At 34.2% G+C, this 8793-nt stretch overlaps 1 pseudogene; it reads right to left on the reverse strand.

Annotated features, from left to right (window-relative positions):
- Positions 1 to 814: 814 nt before the first annotated feature.
- Positions 815 to 1304, reverse strand: LOC100984248 (protein tyrosine phosphatase type IVA 1-like; annotated as a pseudogene).
- Between the last annotated feature and the right edge of the window lie 7489 nt (positions 1305 to 8793).

Consider the following 8793-nt stretch of genomic DNA (forward strand, 5'->3'; position numbering starts at 1 on the left):
ATTCTACAAGTTCTGCACAAGACAAAGATAATATTTTGCTAAAAATAACTAATAGCCCCCTCCCATTCTTTTCTCCTGCCCTCCCTGTTAAGTTGTATCTCAGAGTGCAAACATTAAATTAACTGTAAGGCTGTTTTGTCTGAAGACATTAAAGACAGATGCTTCTGTATAATGTAGATTTTCAAAATGGAGGTTTTTACATAACAGCAGAAAATAAGATTTATAGATACATGTTAAGTAATCACTGTAAGACTTGGTAAAAAAAAAAATCGGTGTTTAAATAAACCTGATGTGGGAGGTGTAAACATAAAGTGAGTAAGCAAATAACCATGTAGGCCCTACTTTCAATGTTTGAAAAGATTGAAGGAATAAACCACATAAGGCCTAGAGTGTTCATAGTTCCTTGGGATTTTAGTTCTATATGATACTAAAAATATGCAAGTATTGTGCTGGGTATTTTGGCACCTAACCTTAAATCTCTTGTATATTGTTAAGATTCTGGCATGTGAATAGATTTAAACAAGACATAACTCTATAATGCACGATTTCAGGAAAGGTCAATTGGTATGAATGACAAGCACACTTTAAATACTGACAGCCAGAAATCTTTTGCCAAGTGTCCAAATAGTTTGACTGTAACCCAAACACAGAGGTTGTCAAATCTGTCTAGCTTGTGGTCTGGTAAAACTGCCTTTCAATACTCCTATGGAAGATTCATTAGACTTATTCACTAAGCCAACATGTTGTCTAATATGTATAACAAAAGGTCGTCTCAAGTTCCACTTCCAAGGCAATAGCATGAGGCACCCCAGTTTTACTGAATGCAACAGTTGTTTCTATGACCTTTGGAGTCTTTGAAGAGAAGCTGTATTTTAGGAGAATACTTCTCCAACTACAAAAGTTTCTTGCTGTTAAATGCTTCATGCTGGTTTTGTCTTATAAATTGTACTGCATCTTCATATTTCATTCCACCTTCAATTAATGCTAAGCAACAAGTATTGGAGCTCTCTGAAGGCCTGCAATGCAATGAATAGCAATACATCAACCAGGTTCTTCACGAAACTTAATTTTTACAATACTTAACCAGTCATCAACAATCTAGTTGGATGGTGGTGCACCATCATCAAAAGGCCAATTGAGAACATGGATACCTTCTTCTCCACAAGAATAGTGTCATAAATTGCTTCACATACTCTTACTATTGTGGTAACTCCATACTTCTTAAGTTCCTCTCTAAATTTGTTTAAGGTCACATTGGTTTGATTGTATGTAATAAGAAATCTCATGTTTTTTTGTGTGACTTCCACAGGAGTCAAGCCATCTTAATTTAATTAAAAAAACACTCAATAGGTTTATGAAAGAATTTTAAAAATTGGATACAGAAATGATGCAAAGAAACTGAAGTCTACTTCAACATACTCCACTTAAAATTTTCAGTGCTTTGAATATGAAGCTGTAAGTAATAATAAATGAAATGAACCTCCTAACAAGAAGCAGTAATTCTTCAATTCAGTAATACTGAGTCTAACAGAAAGTAAGGGCACTGGGGTTTACCCCATCTAGGTGAGAACTCTTGTAAAATGCTCTGCGGGTTTCAACACTTCTGTGTCCAGGATAACCATTCTTATGGGGCGTTCCTTACAGTTCATTTGTCTGCATAGAGGTCATGCCGTGCCTGGTGTAATCTCCACTGCCCCTCAGAAATTTCATACATGTGTGACAGAGAACACCACAAAACTGAGGAATATGTTTACTCATTGAAGATTATGGCCTAATCATACAGCCGGTCCTCACAGGCCAGGGCGGTGGCGGTGGTTGCTAGGCAGGGGGCGGCGGTGGTTGTCACAGAGCGATGGGAGCCCCAAATTCCTTCTTTTAAAATCGTATGTAATAGATTTTCAAATCACTATGGACAAACAGAAGGTTGCATATGAACGTCAGACTTCTCGAGAACAATATTGGATGATATATAATAAAACAATGGAGAAATATCTCCAGGATTTTGACTGTAATAACTTTGAACCCACAGTTATAAACTAGCAAAGCTAAAACCAAAAGGAAATAAAAATATTTTTACAGATAGACAAAGTATAGTGTCAGTGACCATATCTGTTATTTGTAGGAAAAAAAATGAACATATGCTCTAGCAAAATGAGAAAGGAATTCTAAAAAGATGAAAAGCGGAAAGCAGGAGCTTCCGTTGAAAAAATATTCCAAGAACAAATGGGCAAGCCCCTTTAGAAAGCAATCAGTAATATGTAAAACATTTTTTTAGTACTATGATAAACAATCTGGATAATGTCATCAGTAGTGTGAGAAAATTTTATACTGTTTCTGCCAAGTAGGAAAAGGTCAAAGTAATCAGAATTTTTTTTAAAAAAAGAGCTGCACAAAACGTTGTGATCCAAATGAACGAAAATGCAAATGCAGCATGAGTTTTAGCACAATGAAATGTAATATATTTAACTTAAAAATAGATTACTCTTTTTAAAATTTTGCAGTTTCTGTGTGAAAATTACACCTTCTTTATGCTTATCCTTTCTTCTCTATGCACTGTCATGTTCTGTAATAAAAAATATTTACATTAATGATATAAATGCTCTTTGTTTTCCATTTTAGAATCAAAATATTACAAAACACAGATATTTTAAATTTTATTGCAGTAGGAACTGTAAATTTGATAAACCTTATCAATGGATTTTAGTCGTCTGAATATCTGAAGTTAGAAGTCGAATTAGGGAGAATTTGGGTAGCTAAAAGTAGGGGTATTAGCATTTTTTTCATCTTATGAAGTCTGAGATCCAATCTGTCTTTATTTAGAGAAATAAGAAATACAGATTTAAGCAAATCACTTAAAATTAGAGGATATATATATGAAAAACTAAAAATAATTTAATAAAAGGTTTGGAAAGATAAAAGAAGTCTCACAAGGCAGAATTTCTCATACTTCACAAGAAGTAAATAGAAATAGTCTAAAGTTGATAAATCGAGAAGGAAAAATAAAACAATTTTTTTAGAATTTCATTGAAAAACCCCATAATTGAAATTAAAAGAGTTAAATGTTGTTAAATCAGAAGGGTAATACAGAAACTGGGTCTGAGTAATATTAATTTTGAGTTAATTTTGTGGTGTACTGGTTTAAATTTTTTTCTTTTTTAAAAACATTTTCTTGTATTTTTTATAAAAATGTTTACATAATATTGTATAAATAGATTTAATTCAAATTTTCTTAGGGTGAGTTTTCCTTGGAAAATATAATTTCTATTAAATATGCCCCTTATTTTAACTCTGAGCTATGATCTTGTTTAAAAATATTATTGACAAAAATGGCTGTAGAATGTGTGAATAGTGGTATATAAATATAGGAAAGTATATATACAGATATAAAAAAGGCTAGATGATATGTATGCTTAAAAATTTGAACATATTCTGGGGCAAACTCTTGTTATTCTTCACAATGATAATTAGCATACTGGATTAAAAATATTTCTGCAATTATTTTGCTATTAACTTGGCTATCATAACAAAATAAATTAATTTATAATGATAACAAGCAATGGCGTTAATTGTAATTTTTACCAATATTATGAAATAAATGGAAAAGAACATGTCAGATTTGGCCACTTTTAAATTATTTGCCTAACATTCAACATCTTTCCCAATTGCACAAATTAAACAATTAAAATTCAATGCAGAGTTAAGAAAAGCAACTGAGAAAAAAATAAATCAATTTGATAATGTCACAGTTTTCTTTATTATACTTGTAAAGCTCAATAAGACAAATCTTGAGTTCACTTTGACAAAATTGAGTACACATGTACAAGTATGATTTTTATTCATTAAATATGTAAAAACTTGCTCATGACTTGGTGAAATATATTTCATTTTTGTTTGTTCTCAGTTCTCTGCATGAGGTCTGATCACAACGAATTAAGGACAAGCCAATCAACACTGAGTAGAACAACACTAAGATACGAACAGATGTTTTATGGAGTTATTTTGTTTCTAAATATTCTTTACTGAGTACTCCTGAAAAAGCAGATAGCAAACTGTACTCATTAAGGCCTATAAACTTTATCAGTAAAGTATGTTACAGTGAATTAAATTGCTGCTCTTCTCAAATAATCCCTTGTCACTCCCTAAATGACAAAGAATTATTACACATCTGTGATGTATAACATAATATATACACAATTAACATTTTTGTTTGTACAATTAATGCTTATTCAGAGCCTACTAGGTAACAGATTCCGTACAAGATGCTGACTATATATTAGTGACTACAGCAACTCTGTAGGTGAAAATACAAACACATGATAATCTACTTTAATAGATACTATGAAGAAAACAAATCTTGTGCTGAAATGTTGAATAGTAAGGACAAGTGTCTAGATTGCTAGCCAGGTAAGACTTTCCTAAGGATATGATGCTTACCTCGAATCATGAAAGATGGAATCTATCTAGTCATATAAAAATGAGATGATGCAAATGAGTGGAAAATGAATTGTAGGCAAAGTGTCAACAAATGACAAAGCTCTGCAGTAGGAGGTGTGTTGGCATCTTTGGTGAAATGAAAGTAAGTTGAGTCCAAAAAGAAAACAGTTTTGTATACTTAGGCAAAATACATGAACAGTTATATAGAATATGTGTATTCTATAGCTTGTGTGTATGTCTATGTGTATATGTGTCTACATAATAAATATTGAGCGTTTCTATTAAGATTTTCTCACCTTTGGAATTCAAAGTTTATTTATTCTTACCTTGAATGTGCACAACTGCACTACAATTTCTCTTTCTCCCTTCTATTAATGATAGGATATATATTATTATTGTTACTGCCATTTATTTTATAGCAATAGAAATGGAATAAACCTTTAATTTGAATCAAACATGTTTTACATTTGCTGTACCTGTCACTGTGAGGACTTACATATGTTTACAGACTAATTACTTGGTGCCTAATACTTTGCACAATGTTATTATTCAATAAGTGTAGCCCAGAAGAAACTTTAGGAGCTAGAACAAATGGTTGGGTGAAATAACAAAAATGGTAGACTGACTAGTGCTATAGGTGTTAACTATTGTTAAGTGGATGCAGGATTTTAAAAAACACAAAAGAGATGTCTGCTTTTATTGAAAAATACTATGGTTTACTGATTCTTAGAGCCTGGGAACTTTTGGAATAATCAAGACAAGTATCTCCTGAGTAAGTCAAGGGAGATTGTTTTCAAGTCCATATCATCCCACCTATTATAATTAGCGGACATGATTCTGTAAAAATAATAATAATAATTAAATTAAATCCCAAACTAGAAAATGGCAGCATTTATTATCTGGTTGTAGTCATGTTATGATTTGGCCTGGGTCATGAACAATGGTCTCTTTTGCTGCCTTAATTATTTTCTTGTTCATGTGAAAGTTTTCTAGCTCACACAAAATGTTTCAGAGAGTGGAAATTTGATTTGATATTCTTGCAAAGCAATCTTTGGTGCTAGCTTTGGGGAAAAAAATGACTGAAAGCTTGGAAATAAAACAAATTTGCATAATGCTATAAAATAGAATCATTCGTATCATGGATATGACTTTTTAAAGTACAGACATCATTAACAACATTTCTTGGAACTATATAATATCACAAAAGTTACATGTGTTTTTAAAGCCCAGAAGCAAAAAAGTAAAATTTTTAAAATAGTTTTTTAAAATAGTATATTCTGGAAAGGATTATTTTTTAATAATTCATGTACAAAATCTAACTTTAATTATGGAACACTTTCCATTTTAACTTTTCACAGTAACTTCTTTTTTCGTTTTGTTTTTTTTTTCATTAGAGTCTCACTCTGTCGCCCAGGCTGGAGTGCTGGAGGGCAGTGGCACCATCCCGGCTCACTGCAAGCTCTGCCTCCCAGGTTCACAATACTCTCCTGCCTCAGCCTCCTGAGTAGGTGGGGCTACAGGCACCCGCCACCACACCTGGCTAATTTTTTGTATTTTTAGTAGAAACGGGGTTTCACCGTGTTAGCCAGGTTGGTCTCAATCTCCTGACCTTGTGATCCACCTACCTCGGCCTCCCAAAGTGCTGGAATTACAGGCATGAGCCACTGCGCCTGACCAGTAACTTCTGAGTAAGATTCTAATAAAACAAATCTGTTTATAAAGAATGAAATTCCTGCTGTCTGGGCAGGGCATCTCTGAAAAAAAAGGCAGCAGCCCCAGTCAGGGTCTTATAGATAAGTCCCAGGGACAGAGCACATGTTCTAACGGAATGCAAGGAAGCTAAGAATATTGAAAAAATGTTAGATGAATTGCAAACTAGAATAACCAGTTTAGAGAAGAACATAAATGACCTGATGGAGCTGAAAAACACAGCACGAGAACTTCGTGAAGCATACATATCAATAGCTGAATCGATCAAGCAGAAGAAAGGATATCAGATATTGAAAATCAACTCAATAAAATAAAGTGAGAAGACAAGATTAGAGAAAAAAGAGTGAAAAGAAACAAAGCCTTCAAGAAACATGGGACTATGTGAAAAGACCAAATCTATGTTTGATTGGTGTACCTGAAAGTGACAGGGAGAATGGAACCAAGTTAGAAAACACTCTTCAGGATATTATCCAGGGGAACTTCCCCAGCTTAGCAAGGCAGGCCAACATTCAAATTCAGGAAATACAGAGAACGCCACAAAGATACTCCTCGAGAAGAGCAACTCCAAGACACATAATTGTCAGATTCACCAAGGTTGAAATGAAGGAAAAAATGTAAAGAGCAGCCAGAGAGAAAGTTCAGGTTACCCATAAAGGGAGGCCCATTAGATCAACAGCAAATCTCTTGGCAGAAACCCTACAAGACAGAGGAGAGTGGGGGCCAATAGTTGACATTCTTAAAAAACAGAATTTTCAACCCTAGATAGAATTTCATATCTAGCCAAACTAAGCTTGAAGGACAAATAAAATCCTTTATAGAAAAGCAAATGCTCAGAGATTTTGTCACCACCAGGCCTGCTTTACAAGAGCTCCTGAAGGAAGCGCTAAACATGGAAAGGAACAAGCGGTACAATCCACTACAAAAACATACTAAATTATAAAGACGATTGACGCTATGAAGAAACAGCATCAACTAATGGGAAAAATAACCAGCTAGCATCATAATGACAGGATCAAATTCACACAACAATATTAACGTTAAATGTAAATGACAAAATGCCCCAATTGTAAGACACAGAGTGGCAAATTGGATAGAGTCAAAATCCCATCAGCATGCTGTATTCAGGAAACCAATCTCACGTGCAAAGACACATATAGGCTCAAAATAAACTGATGGAGGAAGATTTACCAAGCAAAGGGAAAGCAAATAAAAAGCAGGGGTTGCAATTCTATCTCTGATAAAACAGACTTTAAAGCAACAAAGATCAGAAAAGACAAAGAAGGGCATTACATAATGGTAAAGGGATCAATTCAACAAGAAGAGCTAACTATCCTAAATATATATGCACCCAATACAGGAGCACCCAGATTCATAATACAAGTTCTTAGAGACCTCCAAAGAGACGTCTTCCACACAATGATAGTGGAAGACTTTAACACCCCACTGTCAATATTAGACAGATCAACAAGATAGAACATTAACAACGATATCCAGGACTTGAACTCAGCTCTGGACCAAGCAGACTTAACAGACATCTACAGAACTCTCTACCCCAAATCAACAGAATATACATTCTTCTCAACACCACACCACAATTAGGCTAAAATTGACCACATAATTGGAAGTAAAACACTCCTCAGCAAATGCAAAAGAACAGAAGTCATAACAAGCTGTCTCTCAGACCACAGTGCAAATTAGAACTCAGGAGTAAGAAACTCACACAAAACTGCACAACTACATGGAAACTGATCAACCTGTTCCTGAATGACTACTGGGTAAATAACAAAGTGAAGGCAGGAATAAAGATGTTCTTTGAAATCAATGAGAGCAAAGACAAAAGGTACCAGAATCTGTGGGACACATTTAAACCAATGTGTAGAGGGAAATTTATAGCACTAAGTGCCCACAAGAGAAAGCAGGAAAGATCTAAAATTGACACCCTAGTATCACAATTAAAAGGACTAGAGAAGCAAGAGCAAACAAATTCAAAAGCTAGCAGAAGACAAGAAATAACTAAGATCAGAGCAGAACTGAAGGAGATAGAGACACGAAAATCCCTTAAAAAAATCAATGAATTCAGGAGCTGTTTTTTTGAAAGGATCAACAAAATAGAAAGACTGCTAGCCAGACTAATAAAGAAGAAAAGGGAGAAGAATCAAATAGATGCAATAAAAAATAATACAGGGGATATCACCATCGATCCCACAGAAATACAAACTACCTTCAGAGAATACTATAAACATTTCTACACAAATAAACTAGAATATCTAGAATAAATGGATAAATTCCTGGACACATACACCCTCCCAAGACTAAACCAGGAAGAGGTCAAATCCCTGAATAGACTAATAGCAAGTTCTGAAATTGAAGCAGTAATTAATAGCCTACAAACCAAAAAAAGGCCAGGACCAGACAGATTCACAGCCAAATTCTACCAGAAGTACAAAGAGGAACTGGTACCATTCCTTCTGAAACTAATCCAAAATATAGAGAAAGAGGGAATCCTCCCTAACTCATTTTATGAGGCCAGCATCATCCTGATTCCAAAATCTGGCAGAGAAACACCAATATATATATATATATATATCAGGCCAATATCCATGGTGAATGTCGATGCAAAAATCCTCAATAAAATACTGGCAAACCGAA

The sequence above is a fragment of the Pan paniscus genome, chromosome 4 (genome assembly GCF_029289425.2).
Source record: "Pan paniscus chromosome 4, NHGRI_mPanPan1-v2.0_pri, whole genome shotgun sequence".
NCBI lineage: Eukaryota > Metazoa > Chordata > Mammalia > Primates > Hominidae > Pan > Pan paniscus.